Source organism: Sphaerodactylus townsendi, linkage group LG13, assembly GCF_021028975.2.
Source record: "Sphaerodactylus townsendi isolate TG3544 linkage group LG13, MPM_Stown_v2.3, whole genome shotgun sequence".
Classification (NCBI taxonomy): Eukaryota; Metazoa; Chordata; class Lepidosauria; order Squamata; family Sphaerodactylidae; genus Sphaerodactylus; species Sphaerodactylus townsendi.
The window spans coordinates 41307533-41324729 of NC_059437.1; the positions used below are offsets into that span (position 1 = coordinate 41307533).

Sequence of the window (17197 nt, forward strand, 5' to 3'; positions counted from 1 at the left end):
ATCAGTCTAACATCAAAGGGATAGAACCAGCATGATAGAGTAAAGGTGTCAAATCCTTAGGTCCCTATCTAGCCACTAGCTCTCTAGTAAAAAGCCCCCTCTGTAGGTTGAGGCAGGAAACAGCGTAACAAAGTCCTTCACTTCCAACACCTCAAAATCGGGGTGATGTGCTCCCGGTACAAGGCAGATGAGCTGCCATATTCTGCACTAGGTCAAGTTTCTGGACTGCCCTTAAAGGCACCACCACAATAATCCAATCCGGTGGTTACCAGAGCATGGATGACGATGGCCAGATCATCCCAGTCCAGGAAAAATTGGAGCTGGTGCACCAGCCAGAGGTGTTGATGGGCCTTCCTGGTCGTCACTGCCACCTGGGCTTCCAAAGACAGCACCGCAGCCAGAAGGACACCAAGATCCTGCACCCAGTCCTTCTGAGGTAGAACTATCCCTTCCAGCACCAGGTGTCCCTCAATTTCGCAGACTCAGGAGCCTGGCACACAGAGCACCGTCTTATGGGGATTCAATTTCAATTTATTGATCCTCATCCAGTTCATGATAGCCGCCAGGCAGCGGTCCAGCACTCGCGTTGCCTCACCTGATGCAGATGGAACCAAGAGGAACAGTTGGGTTTCATCTCCGTATTCATGACAGCCTGTGACATATCCTCTGATACCTTACCGCAGCAGCTTCATATACTTATTAAATAACATAGGAAACAGGACAACACCCTGAAGAACTCCACAAGAGAGCTCCCAGAAACCCGAGCACCAGCCCCACATCTCCACTTTCTGGAGCCTGTTACTGAGATAGGACAAGAACCACTGCATTACCATGGACTTCAGCCCCAACCCTCACAGCCGCTACAGGACACCATGATCAATGGTATCAAAGGCCGCTGAAAGTTCCAAGCGTACTAACAGGGACAACTTACCTCTGTCCCTCTCCTTGTCGACTAACAGGAAGTTCTTACCTTACAGTTCGTGGCAATTCCTAGAGCTAACTGGAAGTGACAAGGGGCAACTCTAGGAATTGCCAGAAACTCTATGTAAATTCCTGTAAATAGAGGCGGCCCTACTGCTTTGGATGACTCTAGGGCAGCATGCCCCACTGCAGTTGCTCCCCTCCCTAAATCTCACCATCCCCAATCCCCCCCCCCAAATTCCAGGAATTATCCTCCCTGGAGTTGGTAATCCTGGGTGGTTCTGAAGATTAAATGTGGGGTGCAAGAACCACATATATCACCCTGACCACCTTACAGGAAGGGCTAGATAGACATGCACAGAAAAAGACACAGCACCAAGTTCCCATGGAACGTACACATGACAAAATAGACTCAGCAAACCCCTATTGAGAAGTAATGGGTTCCAGAGAGCTTTGTTCTCTTTTGCACCTTTGAAAAGCTCCCCTTCATCTCTGCTGGATGCTCACTGTCTATTTAATTTCCCAGCACTTGAAATTTAAAAAAAAACAAAGAGCTGGGTGGCTTCTCACCCACTTGAAGCGTATGTATTTGAACGAGCCAAGGCCTAACTTCCTGTTTTAAGCAGTGAAAGCGCATGGGCAGGCGGCCAGGGGACTTAATATAGTCCAAGGTCTAAATTTAACAACAATAATAAGGCTCCAGTCTGACCCTACAAAGCAAAGTCGGAGTGTGTGCCTTGGGGGGTGGGGGAAGCAATTCTTCACAAATTAGGAAAACAATGGAAGTCCCTTTCAAGTGTCAAGAAATATTCTTAGCTGCCCTCTAACACCTAAATCAAGAGAGAGGTTGTTGAAATGGCATAATACCAGGAAACTCGCTTACAAGGCCTATTTCCTCTTTGGAGACTCCAGCCTACGGCATCGGAGCCACAAGGCTCAGGGAGGGAGACGGCAAGCGGGAAGGCTGGAGACTTGACCAAAGCGCGTCCACTCAGAAAATCAAACCTGGATACCCCTGCAGCACATCATAGATCTGGGGCGATAGGAAAGGATGCAGCCTTCCTGCCTCATTGATTCTAAAACACATCAAGAGTTCCTTTAATCTTTTCCCCTCCAGTATTTCCTGCCATCGTACTTACTTTGTGACACTGAAGAAGTTCACTCTCCCAACTGCAGGAAGGGAGTGTGGGGAATAAGCCGTCTAACGCATACAGTGCAGCTCAATGGACAAATTGTCTCTCAAGCACAAAAGCACAAACGCCCCACCACATTCTCCAAGGAGTTATTAAAGCTCCTGGTGGGAAGAAAACAGAAGTATAACCAACGCAGTACAATTGAGTTAAAGATACCTGAACCCACCCTTCCTTTCCCCCATCCCACCCCAAGGTCAAAGCATCAGAAGAAAGTTTCCCCCACCCCTTGGGCACTCTGATAGGGAAAGTGTGATCAACAAAGGCCATTGTTAAGAGGCAGTGTTGGTGCCACTTAGACCCTCCTTCGGTTCCCCTGGGACCAAGGCTTGCATTATGCAGGCTTAAAAATAAAAGGCAGCTGGATAAGGGGACAAACATCTCATGACGTCATTTCCACTTAACCTAAACTACAAGGGGCAGCTGTGCCAAGTAGGGCCGAAGGCCGTCTCCAATTGTCCCCACTACTCTCCAATCTGTGGCTCACTTCTACAACCTCTGTGATGGTCTCCATCAGGTTTTCACATTAACTTCCACGTCAACAGATCCCCACACCCACACCCTTCATCTGGGGTTGTTTCTGACACAATGACTAACAGGTCCTGATGTCAATGAGATTTCCTCTGTCCCTGCTCCACATTCTCTGAAGATACACCCCTTTCCTGTTGCATTGATATTCGTATCTTACTTGCCTTCCCCAGAACTAGAGCTGCAGGCCTGACTTTTTTATACCATTCCAGTCTTCCTAACCATGGTGGCAGAAAGTACCATCAAGTCCCAGCCAACTTATGGTGACCCTGTGTGATTTTCACAGTGAGATCTATTCAGAAGTGCCTGCTGTCATCAAAGACATATCAAGAAAAAATGTAGCCCAGTGCAAAAGTTTTCAGGAGGGTGGCTGCCCTCCCCCACCATGACCAAACAACTTTTTTTGCACCAGGTCTTGAAGTCAGTGTCTGGATCCAGAGGGAAGGAGGAGGGGCCATGGGGCCATTTTCTGCCCCCGCGTGACTAAATGGCCACAGCCCAGGGACATTTGACCCCATATGTCCCCCTGGGCAGTACGCCCCTGCCCTTCACCCTTTTAACTATCTGTGGCAGGCTCAGGCAGCCTCCTAACTATGTTGGGCAGGTTTTCCCACCTTTTCTATGACTGAGCTGTTCTCCCCTTTGCTCCAAAACTCAACAAGAAGGACCCACCTTCCTGAACCCAAGCCCAAGTGATCTCCAGGGTGGGGCAACTGATCCAAGTGAGAGGAGGCCAGCTGCGAGTGCATGAAAGCCCCCTCCTCCTCTGAGGTGGTCTGGGAGAGCACAGAAAGGGCCTCTATGGCTGGCGGCGGAGGGGGAGCACCAGGCGGGACCCCCTCTCCGCTGGAGGGGTGTGGGGGCAATTTCCCACACCCCACATGATTAAATGGGTGCCGCCCGGGGAGATTTGCCCCCATATGTCCCTTTGGATGGAACACCCCTGGTCTGAGCTTCTAGGGAGCTGCTGGAAGTCTGAGTAGAGAATATTGCCCTTGGTAGACTAGTGGTCTGACTTCATATAAGGCAGCTTCCTGTGTTTCTTTTTGATTTTATACATTGCTGTCATCATTGGGTTCTGTAATCCATTTACATCTTATATCTATTTAATCCATTTATATGTCACTCACTCCCTCTATACACAACTGACATAAAAATAGCAAAATAGTCCAATTTCAAAATATATTTTCAGATCTTAGGTTGATGGACCCTAACTAACAACACAGTGGAATAGCCTTCATTCAGATGATCATATTAACCATAGTTTAATGAAATCATGGTTTTGCATAATATCAGAACCAAGCCGGAACCTAGGACGACTCACCAGGCTCACAATTTTGGTAATGCTGGTCTAGAAGTTTGCATATCCATCTGACTGAAGGTAGAGCAGGAACATTACTTTATTACTCTTGGTCAAGGTGGGTTTTCAAGGCACAATCTGTTCACCGTCCTATTTCCTGTGTATCTTGGGGAGATGAATTCTCACCACAAAGGACTAGAAGCACGTTGTACTTAACCACTGATTGATGTGAAATCTCTAACCACTGAAGAACTCCACGTACCTTTATTTTTCAGTTTGATGTACTGTTGCCTATTTGAAGATGTGGTTATATGCAGCCATAATTGATTAGCCTTAATCACAGAACCCAGCCAGACTGATCCCCTTTTCCTAATATGGCAGTAAGAATCACAGGATGCTTTAAAACTGTAAGAAGTAGCACTTTCGCACATGCAGAATTAGAGTGATGCAACTTCAATCCACTACCAATGCACCTTCACAATTGTTTGCAAGTGGATTTTGCTATTTTGCACAGTAAAATCCAGCTGCAAAGTGAATTGAAAGTGCATTGAAAGTGCATTGAAAGAAGTGGTGTTAATTAAAATTAGGTAAAAACTTCTTTTTAAAGAGTGGTTTTCTTAAGTTTGCATATTTCTGATGCTAACAGTTAACAATTACAGTAAGGAAGGAGGGAGGGCTGTATTAGGCCGTTAACTGGAGTTTTGTGACACCTGAAACACTAATAGCTTTATAATTGCAATACAGGGAAGTAAATGGACTTACAAAGATGTAACTTGGTTTAAGATTAAGGACCGCTATTGTGCCAAAATCTGTTGTGGGCTTTGTTCCACAAAACCATTTTGCCACATAAATCTGCTAACAATTCGTATATGTTAAAAACCCAATGACTTTTGAACTTGATCAGAGAGTTATGTCTGTCTATTTTGGGGAGGAAGAAATCATCGATTTCCCATGCATTATTTTGAAACCTCTCTTGAAAATGTGTCATCTCCACTTGCTGAGGAATGCTGACTTTGGCAGTTCCTCCCCATCTCACTCTGACTCTCCACTCACACTCACACACACTCACAAATACATTGCCAGGGATATTTTGTACATCTTTAGCTGGGCTCTCTTTTTCCAGTGTTACAGATGCCAAGCCAATAACTTTGCATTGTTGCATGACAGCAAAGAAGAATTGCACAGACAACATGATCAAGCTGACACTTCCATCTTGAACTACTAATCAGTTATTCAAACAAAAGCTGTCTGGAAGATCCAGTGCAATACTTAAACTGTGCAAAGGAAGAACAAATCACTTATGTATTTCCAGCTTTGTTTTTGAATCCTGCTCATTCTTATGTCCTTGGCATGAAATAGTAACTGGTACTACCGTGTTTCCCTGAAAATAAGACAGTGTCTTGTATTAATTTTTGCTCCCAAAGATGCGCTATGTCTTATTTTCAGGGGATGTCTTATTTTTCTGTGTTCTGTTCGTCGGGCATGCTTCCAAACAAAAACTTTGCTACGTCTTACTTTTGGGGGATGCCTTATATTTCACACTTCAGCAAAACCTCTACTACGTCTTATTTTCTGGGGATGTCTTATATTCGGGAAAACAGGGTAATTGGAAAACAGTGAATCTTTTGTTGACTCACAGTGTTGAAAAACTGCTGTAAAGCTGCCATAAAGCATGCTGCTGTGACATCTTCCAGAGAATGCAAGACTGCACTGCCTTCTTTCAATGGAAAAGGGTATACCTATAAAAACAAAAAAAAATGAAAAGGTACATTTCATACACTGATAATGACAGCACAGTTGAAGGGTCCGGATGGCTGACTCTTGGGGTCCAGCACTCCTCCTGCCCGCTTACCTTTTTCCTACCCTGGCTTCCCCCTTCTCACTCCAGCTTTAGCAGGCCACATCTGTGGTCCCCAAAGGGTGGATGTGCTTGGAACGGGGCTAAAATCTCACTATAGACCCATCCGCCAAGAGGCCAGCCGAGTCTAGACAAAGGTTTGATTTTTTGAGTTCAAAGGGGAGCCATTTTCAAAAGAGTAAAGCAATTTAGGGCTTTCAGAGGGGAAAAAAGAATCATAACCATAAATTTTTAACTATTAACCCAGAAAAACAGCCAGGGAGGCAGTGAAGCTGCTCTGTGTTTTACAGATAATCACTAAGGAGGTCTGGATTTTTAAGATAGGACAATGTCAGGCCAAAAAACATTCCACAGAATCTCAGTCAATAAGGAAAAGATGAAAGGGATGCTTGAGGTGGGGGGATATCCTGTCCTTCACCGGCTCACTGGAGTGTTATTCACTATGTGATATTTGCTTCCATGGCACGAAAAGTTTCAGATGCCCATTTCTACATATTAAATGCCTGTTAAAGAGACAGGACATTTCTCCCCAGACCTGTTGGCAACCCAATCAGAGTGGCAAATACCCACTCTGGGAGTTGACTTAATGGCACTAGATCTAGATTGTGCTTCACAAGAACTTTCTTATTCTTAAAACATTGTTTTTCCGGTAGTGGGTTGGATCCAAGCAGCTTTTCTGTGGGTGAGAAAGGGAGGGAGCTAAGACCACTACAGAGTTTGTGCTGGGTTTGATGGGACCTGCAGGGACCAGCACTGTGTGGGATGTGGCCAAGAAAGCCAATGCGATTTTGGGCTGTATCAATAGTTGTATAGTGTCTAGATGGAGAGATGTAATTGTACCTCTCTATTCTGCATTGGTTAGTCCTCGCCTGGAATATTGTGTACAGTTCTGGGCACTGCAATTCAAGAAGGATATTGACAAGCTGGAATGTGTCCAGAGGAGGGCAACCAAAATGGTAAAAGGTCTGGAATCCATGCCCTACAAGGAGAGAATTAGGGAGGTGGGTATGTTTAGTTTGGTGAAGAGAAGGTTAAAAAGTGACATGATAGCCATGTTTAGATATTTGAAGGGATGTCATGTTGATGAGGGAGCAAGCTTGTTTTCTGCTGCTCCAGAGACTAGGACCAGGAGTAATGGGTTCAAGGTGAAGGAAAAGAGATTCCACCTAAACATCAGGAAAAGCTTCCTGACAGTAAGGGCTGTTCAACAGTGGAATGCACTACCTCGGAGTATGGTGGAGTCTCCTTCTTTGGAAGTTTTTAAAGAAAGACTGGATGGCCACCTGTCAGGAGTGCTTTGATGGTGTTTTCCTGCATTGCAGGGGGTTGGACTTGATAGATTTGATGGCGAACTCTATTATTCATTGATTCTATGATCTGAGGAGGAGAACTAGCTGGGATTTCGTGAAAAAAGCTGGCAGGATGTAACCCTTCTACGGTGAAATAAGGACAGCAGTTTATTTTAGATGTTCCATTGGCAAGTTTGAAAAGAAGATTTGCCAATCACTTAAATATCCATTTTCTTCAGTTTGAGAATAAATAGTTGCTCCAATAAGAGATCCATTCTTGTACGGCAGCATCTTTATGAAAAGATACAGGATAGATATGTCGTGTGAGACATACTTAGACAAATTCAACAAACAACTACGTATTTTTGCTGCCACTTCATTTTTTTAGAGAAGTGTTCGAATTTGAGACTCCTATTCCAAGTGGCCTTCTTTGGATAGCATTTTTAGAAGTGGAACTAAATCAAGCACAAGCAACTAGAGCATCTGTAGGCACACTCAGATCATTGGTCCTTCTAGCTCAGTAGATATTAAATCAGATACAGATAACCTTTAATGACATACGTTACAAAGATTAAAATAAAATACAAAAATTAAAAGAGAAAGTGAAAGCAAAATTCAGATTGCTTGTTTATGACCGTGCATAAAAACCTGGCCATTTGCTCTAGAGCATCCCTGGATCTGTTGTTTAGCGGATAAACAGTCTTCTGCTGGTGTAAACAGGGAATGTTCCATTTTTGAATGTGTTATTTGCTTGCATTACCGCATCATAATGTTCTTATAACTTCTGCTGAATGTTTTAGTCAAGCCGAAACATCCATATTTCCATTAAATTTCACTTCAGGCGAACCTTCCTTGGTGGCAACGAAGAAGTTGGCGGAGCTCACCCTGAGGAATTTCACTGCACTTTTAAAAAACCCTTTTCCTTGGAATTCGGTCAGATGAAACTCAACATCTGATAGCAACTCTCTTTGTTGGCTCAGGCAGTTTGCACCTAAAATTAGACACCACTTCCTTCTTTGCCTCTAGCTGAGGCCCAATTCACCCGAGGTTTGGATATGGGCCTCCATATTGTCACCTCCTGTTCCTCAGCTAAAGCGGTGTGAGACAGGAAAGGTGCTAATCCCTCAGTAATTAACACCTCATTGGGAGGTCAAGCTCAGGTCGAGAGAGTGGGGTTTATTTAGTTAGGTTTTTTTCGGAAGGATCTGAGTGAATTTCTTGTTTTCATTAAGGCCGCAAGATCCTGAAGAGTTCCAGAGCCCTGTGTTTGCTGAAGGGGTGACAGGCCGAAAAGAATGGTGGCCATTGTTTGAGGTTCTGTGCGATTGTAGCAACAAGTTTGGTGTATGTTGAGGATATAATAGAGCTCAGAATCAAAGCAGAGATTAGTCTGACTGTTGACACCTCTTTCCTGTCAACTGGGAACCTTTCCAGAGGCATTGTTATATGGGACTGCGATATTTTTTTTACCTATTTTAGTGAGCAGAGCCCTGATTATGGCAAACAGCATGGGGATGCAGTTAGCACTGGACTAAGGCTATGCTCAAATCTCCACACAATTGTGAAGTTTTTTGCGTGACCTGAGGTTTGTGTCTCTTCTTCAGCCTCTTACCTCATGAGGAGAAACATGGGATAACTCTCCCTATCTTAAGTCCCTAAGGGGGAGGACAGTAGACGAAGGAAATAGTACTGAGGTGGGCAACGTTTTCTCTCTCACAACTCCTCTGGGGCCCCTTCCACACGGGCCAATAAACTTGGGCTGTGGATGGGGAAAAACCATCTGGGGGGGACTTCACATGGTTCCCACTCCTAACAGGAGTCCGCCCTGCGTGTCCCCCCAACCTGAGTTTTCCAAGAATCACACGTTCTACGGCTCTTTTGTTTTAATGCGGGTAGCGAATGGCTGCCCTGAGAAGCGCATTACTTGGCTGCGCTTCCCTTTTTTCCCCAGTCCCTGCATCTCTGCTGCAAAGTGGCACAGGGGCAGCAGCATGGCTGTGGAGGTCCACGCCTGCTTGGCTCCATAACTCAGTAGCGGAGGGAGGTGATTGGGGACAAAAATGCACCTCCATGCAAAGGCGCAATGGCAACCCACATTGCCTCAGTGGGCTCCATTTGTTGCCTAAACAGAAACATGCAGATGCCCCATGGCAACACAGGTTGCTTTATCCCAGCTGCAACCCACTGTACATTGCCTGTGCAGAAGGGACCTGGGTTTAAAAACTGCACGACAGGGAGGAATTCAAAAGGCAAAATTTTTCCTCAGTACATCTGCATACCAAGAAAAAGTCTGGAAACTGAATTTTCGTGTTCACAGCAATGTAACAGGAGCCTTGTCAGAAAACTGAATTGGCCCTCACAGCTCCATATTTCCTCCTCAAGGAAGTCTTGCAAGACCTGGGGGCCTCTTGATTCTTGTGGGAATCTTTCCTAATAATTGTGGGGCATTGTTTTGGCTTTCTGTGGCACACCCTCCCATTCAATTTGTCCTTCGTGAGGTTACATCCTTTGTATAAGGTATCCTAGCTCCATGTTCTACCTTTACCTTCTCCCCGCCTTTTCAAACGTCCAGCCCCTTTAAATAGCCATCGTAATTCCATATCCCTGGAGTAACTTGAACCCAGATTTCTGCCTAACTTTATATCCTTAGAGTTGGATTTAATTGACTGGGTTTTCTAAACTAAAGGACTCTTATAATTAAATCTCATTTCATAGTTAGGAACTCAAACTATAGTACTCCATAATCTTCAGTACCACATGGGAAAATATGTAATAGAAACATTTATGTTTCTTATTTTTCATTATTCAGAATGACATAAACATCACCATCGCTCCCTATTCTCACAATAGCATTGTGGGTTAGGCTGAAAGATATTGTTACTGTCAGACACTGAATTCAGTACTTGACTAGGTATTGGAAGTCTGTTCTCCTCTTAGCACTCAAATCACTCATAGTCTTTTCATCTTTTAAAAAATGCAAAGACATTTTCCATTGCTTTCTTGGTTTTCAAAAAAACCCTCTATAAAACAGACATTGAATTAATATGTTCCTGCATAACATTTGTGACATTTTTCAGCCCAAATATGTTTTCAATCTGTGTCAACACATGCAAAATATATTTTGTGGCATATTCCATATTGTACTATTCTGTGGTGTTACTGGAACCTTTTAACCTCTGGTGTTTATTTTCAATATATTTGCTCTGTTGCCCATATATTTTAGGAATATATTTGTGTATTGTACATAAGAAAAGCTGTTAACAACACGCCGAATGAATGGTGTCTCCTAAAAGATCAGGAGTCTTCCTGACTAGTGATAGCCACAAGGCAAAATGTTTTCTCATTCACAAGCCTGTTTTGCAATTTCAAAAACACTTTCAAAAACAAAAACAAGAAAGTGTTGTGTAGTGGTTGGACTGTTAGAATAGGATCTGAGAGTTCCAGGTACAAATCTGTACTCTGCCATGGCAGTTTGCAGGGTGACCTTGGACTACCCACATACTATCAGCCTTAACTACCTCATAGGGTTGTTGGGAAGATACAACAGGAGAGAACAATGTGAGCTTGTTTGGGTTCCCACTGGGAACAAAGCATGGGGTAAAAATGAAGTAAATCATTAACAAATGAATAAATAAAAATAAGAATGTAGTGTTTTGACTAATACTGGTTTAGAACAAAACAAATGGGGCATTATATTCAGGATCTGTTTGTTTCTTTGGTTGCCTTCAAGGGTGCTCTCCCCTTGTTTGAATTCCTTCTTCACAGCTGATCAGAGGACAATGTCTCCTAACTCAGGCCCCACGCAGCAACAGTACATATGAAACAGTTCTGGAGTGTGTGTGTGTGTGTGTGTGTGTGTGTGTGTGTGTGTGTGTGTGTGTGTGTGTGTGTGTGTGTGTGTGTGTGTGTGTGTGTGTGTGTGTGTGTGTGTGTGTGTGTGTGTGTGTGTGTGTGTGTGTGTGCGTGTGTGAGAGAGAGAGAGAGAGAGAGGCCCCTGTGTCAGGGAGGTAAAAGTTCAGGAAAAACCCATTATGATAGTCACTCAAGGAGGGGATGAGATGGCCACTCAAGGAGGGGATGAGATGGCCAAGTGAAACAAGGCGGAAATGTGACTCTGCAAACTTAAGAACATTTTCCTGGAAGTAAGTCATATTGAATAGACCTGAGTAGGCTACTCAGAAGGGTTTTACTCTGGCAACCCAATCCAGAACCCAGGTGACCAAGGACAGCACCGCTGCTGCACTGCCCCCATCACCCCCAAAGGGATTTCTGGTGGTGCAGGGAAGCAGAGAAACCAACCCCACCACCACCACTGGAAAGCCCTCCATAGGGCTTAATGGACTTATGCCACCCAAATGGGTGGTGTAAGTCCAAAGTCCCGACCACTGTGTAAATGGCCAAAAAGCTGAAGTAGAACCCAAGTAATGTTGGCTCCACCCCAGGCACACCTCCAACATGCCCCCACTGCACGGATGCTGCACTTAGCACCATGCCCAGGCGTCCCAGTGGGCAACAGTGTCTGCCCACCAGCTTGTTTGCCCCTCCATCAGGGCCAGTGACCTGAGGAGGGCAAATCTGTTGGCGTGGGCTTGCGCTGCCTCCACACGTGGATTCATCCCCTGCCCTGGATTGGACCGTAAGTGTTATAAAGTGATAATGAACCTCCAAAAGAGATAGTAAGGAAGGGAAAGACAGTGATATTCAAGCAGAAAGGAAAGAAACAGTTCGTGATTTTTGTGTGTGTGTCTTTTGCTGAAAGTCACCTTCAGGGACCAAGAGAACCATGTAAAACATGCAAGGAACATTAAAGGAACAAAAGCTAAGCCACAGAAACCTCAATCCACACAGAGACTATTAAAACGAGGAATACAGTGGTCTTTATCTGTCCCCCCTGTTAATTAAATATTGATTTTTTTAAAAAATAGTGGTGGCATCTGTGAGTTTGACAAAATCTAAGAAAGCACAGGAGATATAGAAGAAGGTAGATGAGGGAAAATGTATTTAATGGTCTGAGTTTTCTGCTATATGTTGAAGGTAGACTTGTGAATCCAAACACATTTCAGCCTACCTTTCTGCCTTGAGCTGAACATTATTTATTATGTATGTATGAGAAATATCTCCCTCCCTCCCATGAGCTTACAGCTCCTTATAACAGTTTTAATCAATATGGCTCCAATCCAGTGAACATTGGTCATAACTAAGAACTTAACTGAGAGGCCCTCTCTGAATGATAAACTAAAGTGTTAGCTGATTAGTTTATTGGATACAACAATTGCATCTCTAACCATCTCTAACAATGCAATCCTGAAGCAAGTTATGCTCTTAAAAATCCATTGACGACAATGGGTTTAGAAGGACGTAACTCTGCACCGATTGTACTGCAAGCAATGCTGTGAGATATAGAAATGCTCTCAGTTGCCAAAGGGACATTTTAGCTGTTAGGGTTGTTAACTCCGGATTAGGAAATACCAGGACATTTGGATGTGGATCATATGTAGGGTGGGGTTTGGGGAGGGGAGGGGCCTCTGCAGGGTATAATGCTGAGTCCACCTTCCAAAGCAATAATTTCCCCCAAGCAAACTGATCTCTGTAGTCTGGAGATCAGTTGTAATTCTGGGAAATCTCCAGGCCCCTCCTGAAGGTGAACCTCTCCAATAAATCCCACTTTTTCGGTTTCAGATGTTTCTGACTAGTGTTTTGTTGAAGGCCTTCATGGCTGGAATCAGCTGGGTGTTGTGGGTTCTCTATGGCTGCGGACGCGGAGAAAACATTTGGAGCAAAACTACCAGACCGTGGCCACACAGCCTGGAAAACCCACAACACCCAATTTTCAGCATGTCCTGTACCTAGGAATACAAAGGAACTTGCTATGGTTATGAATGATAGTTTTGCTTTATTGAATTTTTGATTCTCGTGCTTCCTTCCGTTTCTCAAAAAGCACCAATATTAATAACACAGGTTTGTATTGTATGAAGTTCCTTCATTAAAACCATGTGATCACGAACTCATGATTTTGCCGAGGTCACAGCATGCCCATTGATGTCTTGATCGTTTTACCCCTCTGGGTGTTGTGTCTCTCTGGACTGTCCAACATTTGTCAGGTCAAAGAGTTAGGAGGCCTACAGATGAGGAGCAAATAAAGAGTTCCTTCTTCGGTCCAATCTGTGGCCATAGGATACAAAACGATTTGTGTGATGTCATATCCTTTGGCAGCCCCACATTCACTTTACCAGTGTGTGGCAGAACAAGCAGAGAACAGCCTTAATGGCCCTGTTCTGTAATGTGTGGAATTCAACCATATTCTTTGGTTGCAGATAATTTTTTAAACAGCAGTGCATATAAAATGCATGTAATCCCCTGAAACAAGGTGTGGAAAGCCTGCAATGACAGAGGGAATCAACTTGTTTGATCCCTTCTTACAGTGCTAAACAATTAGAATAAATATCCTGGAGGAGGGAAACAAGACCTGCTACATTAAAGCTCTGCTCAGAACAACCCCAGACTTGGGCCACCCATATTTATAAAGTGGAGGTCCTTATAATTAGCTACACCTGCACCTGTGTGACATTGACAGCTGTTCCTAGTTCCTTCCCTCACCCTGGGAGAAGGAAAAGCCCAGTGTCTAGAGAAACCATGTATTTGTTGGATTGCAGAATAGTTTGAGGACAGGACCTCTAGATATAGTTTGACCATGCAGTTTAGACCACCACGTATGACTTTGATTCAGAAGATGTCCAAGAGGAGCTCCAAGTGAACGCTGGTGAGATTACCGTCGAAGAAGTGAAGGCTGTGATCAAGACTCTCAAGAACCACAAGGCAGCTGGGTTGGATGAAATGCCTGCAGAGATGCAGAAACATGGTGGGCAGGCAATGGCAGAAACACTGACGTCACTGCTCAACAACTGCTGGCAAAGGGTTAGGGTTCCCGTTGCATATGCATAGCCTTTGGTGGTAAGGGGTTTAATATTTTATAAATAGGAGCTATCTTTGTGTGAATAATTTCTGTGTGAATGATTCCTTTTATTCTCTATGCCAGGGGTAGGGAACCTGCGGCTCTCCAGATGTTCAGGAACTACAATTCCCATCAGCCCCTACCAGCATGGCCAATTGGCCATGCTGACAGAGGCTGATGGGAATTGTAGTTCCTGAACATCTGGAGAGCCGCAGGTTCCCTACCCCTGCTCTATGCCATACCTCCTGAGCCAAGACTCGAAGGGAGGGCTATTATTTTGATTCCAGTGTTTGGCCACCAACATCCTTGCTGCCGAGATCAAATTTCTTTAAATATACCCATTTTTTTTCCTCCAGCTGTAGGGCCATCTGACAAAACAAAATGAGTATTGAGAAACATTCCACCTTTTCTCCAGTTATGTCATTCAAAATCCTACAAATATTTTGCCAAATACCAGGAAGTGCCAAGTAACGCCACCAAAAACAGATGAGGGATCCTTTGATTGCACATTACCAGCATTGATCCATTCCATTACTGACCCTCTATTTATTCTAACAGGGTTGTAGCACCATTTTAACATAAGTTTTGACCCATTTTCTCTAATATTAATGTTTATCAAGGGACACAACATATCCTTATAGATTTCCCCCCATTTTTCAATCGGTTTCTCCTGCCCCAAGTCCTCTGTCCATTCAGATCTATACTGGATTTCTTTACTCCAGTTCAATTGGAACATTATAAAACTATATGCAATATTTATTTCCCTCCCCCCAAATGAGATGCTTCCAGATTTTGAGAATGTGAACTCTTTAAGCAGGACTGAGTCCTGGCATTCCTCTTCCCTGAGCTTAGTTGGAGGTTAATGAACATACTGAATCAAAACACTGGGCCTTCAGGACCAGTATTTTCTACTCTGCCTAGCCGTAGCTTTCCAGGGTTGTAGGTACAGGTCTTTCATATCACCTACGGTCTAATTCTTTTACCTGTAGATGCCAGGATTGTATGCCAAGCAGATGCCACATCACTGTGCCACAGCCCCTCCCTGAAAGCTCAAAGGACATGTGTGCTATTCAGAAACAAGGCAAATACAATGTTAAGTAGGCTGGTGTGCATCTGCATACATGTGTGTTTGTGTGTGACAAATAGGTGATAAATTCCTCAATACCCCCATTCCTTTCTCTGTCTCTCCCTCTCTCACACACACATACAGACACACAATTTGCAAACCTTTTTAGTACAAGTGGCTGGTTGATGAATGAGTTTAAACACCATTAGCTCTGTCTGGGAATGCCTTTTGAATGGAAGATAAATGTTGAATGGCTTAATAAACCCTTTTACCTGCCACACTATTTGTTGTGCTAATTGAGGAAGAGTATAGAACTCTTAAAGGAAGGGTTCATAGATGCATTGACTAGATGGGCCTATTCCATGAATGCTAGAAGTCAGGGTACTGAGATAAACAGGGCATCTTTTGAGGTCAGGGTACCAGTTTCCCCCAAATAGGAGGGAAGGCTCTAATAAGATTCGAGTGGAAATAATGTTCAGTGTAAACCTTTCATGGTGGGAGTCTGCCCCACAGACCTGGCCAACGGCTGGGTTCCAAAATGGCCAGAATGAAAATCTGAAGCTTAAAGAGGGGAGGAAAGAGAGAGGGGCTCATTAGCCATTCACATAATTAATTAAACAAAGTTGATGAAGGGGGAAAAAAAAGATACCTCACCACTCTTGCCAACCCGCTGACAACAGAGGGGTTATTCTCCGGGGCCCTTTGTGGGGTACCACAGAGCACGTCCACCGATCCTGCCGTCACTTGCTTAAATATTTGATACGAAATTAAAGCCCTGGCCCAACTTTTACGATCATCCTCTCCCCCCCTTCCCCTTCCCCCCCCCCCCAGCTCTCCTTTCCTCAGCAAAACCCCTCCATCCTTTCCAGCCTCAGACCCAGAGCATTAGCACAATTAGCAGAAGCCCACTGGCGCCAATTAGCAGCCAATACTGTCTCTGAGGTGGGAGGGGGGCTAGAGGAAAGGGGTCTGTGTCTCCAGCCTGCCTTCACACTCAATTACTTTAAGTGGAGTCTCTGAGCTGCGGTTGGTTGGACAGTTGTTGCAGTAATTGTGTCTTCTCTGTTGCTGCAGGCTCTCTGCTCCCAGGCTCTCCGATACCCTCTTTATTGACTCTCTGCCTTGTCCGCTTACATCAACAGAGACTTCTTCAAAAAGAAAAGATGTGTATGTAGGGAGAGGTGAGGGGGGGGAGGCTTGCAAGATGGGGCGGGGAGAGGGAGACTCCATGTCTTAATCTGAAGTTTTAGAGAAGTCTCTCACTGGGAGCAGGAGGATGAGGCTGCTGTTCACAAAAAGACTTTGTGTCTCCATGGATTTGCTCCCCCCGCCTTTACAAACAAAAAATCCTTGCATCTGTGTGATGCCATAGAGATGATTTGCATGTTGAGATGTTTCACGTTTCTGCATTTGCCAGACAGAATGCGAGCTCTATTGTCGGAGCTGTCAAGCCTCCAAGAGGAAAGGGCACACTTGGCAATTTTGTTTTTGTAAAAGAAGAAGGTAATCTGCAACAATGATGAATGTTTTAAGGACTGTGTCTGCAAGACCCTTCAGATTCCATAGCCTAATCGCGAGGCTTTGTCCCTCTGAATGGCTGTTTTCCATTAAATGACGCATGAACCCAATTTACATATTTAGAAAACACAATTTTAGAGCTGTAAGAGCTTGGCTTACAAGTGCTCAGAAAGTTCAAACTTTGTATTGGTAGCATTTTTTGTCTTTACTTTTTACACATGACATGGACATGTGTGAAGAACTACAAGGACACTCCTCCTAATTAGCGTTTTGTTTGATCCTGGGTGCTGTAGCCAGCCACAACTATAAAGTAGGAATGTACAAAGGAATAAAAGGAAACATTTTTTCACACAACGTGTGATTGGTGTTTGAAATATGCTGCCACATGAGGTGGTGATGACCACTAACCTGGATAGCTTTAAAGAGGGCTTGGACAGATTTATGGGGGGAAAGTCAATCTATGGCGACCAATCTTGACCCTCCTTGATCTGAGATTGCAAATGCCTTAGCAGACCAGGTGCTCAGGAGCAGCAGCAGCAGAAGGCCATTGCTTTCACCTCCTGCATGTGAGCTCC

The 17197-nt window shown here is 44.3% G+C and overlaps 1 long non-coding RNA gene across 1 annotated transcript; it reads right to left on the reverse strand.

The window, feature by feature from the left end:
• Positions 1-513: 513 nt before the first annotated feature.
• Positions 514-15842, reverse strand: LOC125442538. The gene is made up of 3 exons (XR_007246010.1): positions 15754-15842; positions 5577-5678; positions 514-595 (listed from the first exon to the last, which is right to left on the reverse strand). It is a non-coding gene; the product is annotated as an uncharacterized LOC125442538 (long non-coding RNA).
• Positions 15843-17197: the final 1355 nt, after the last annotated feature.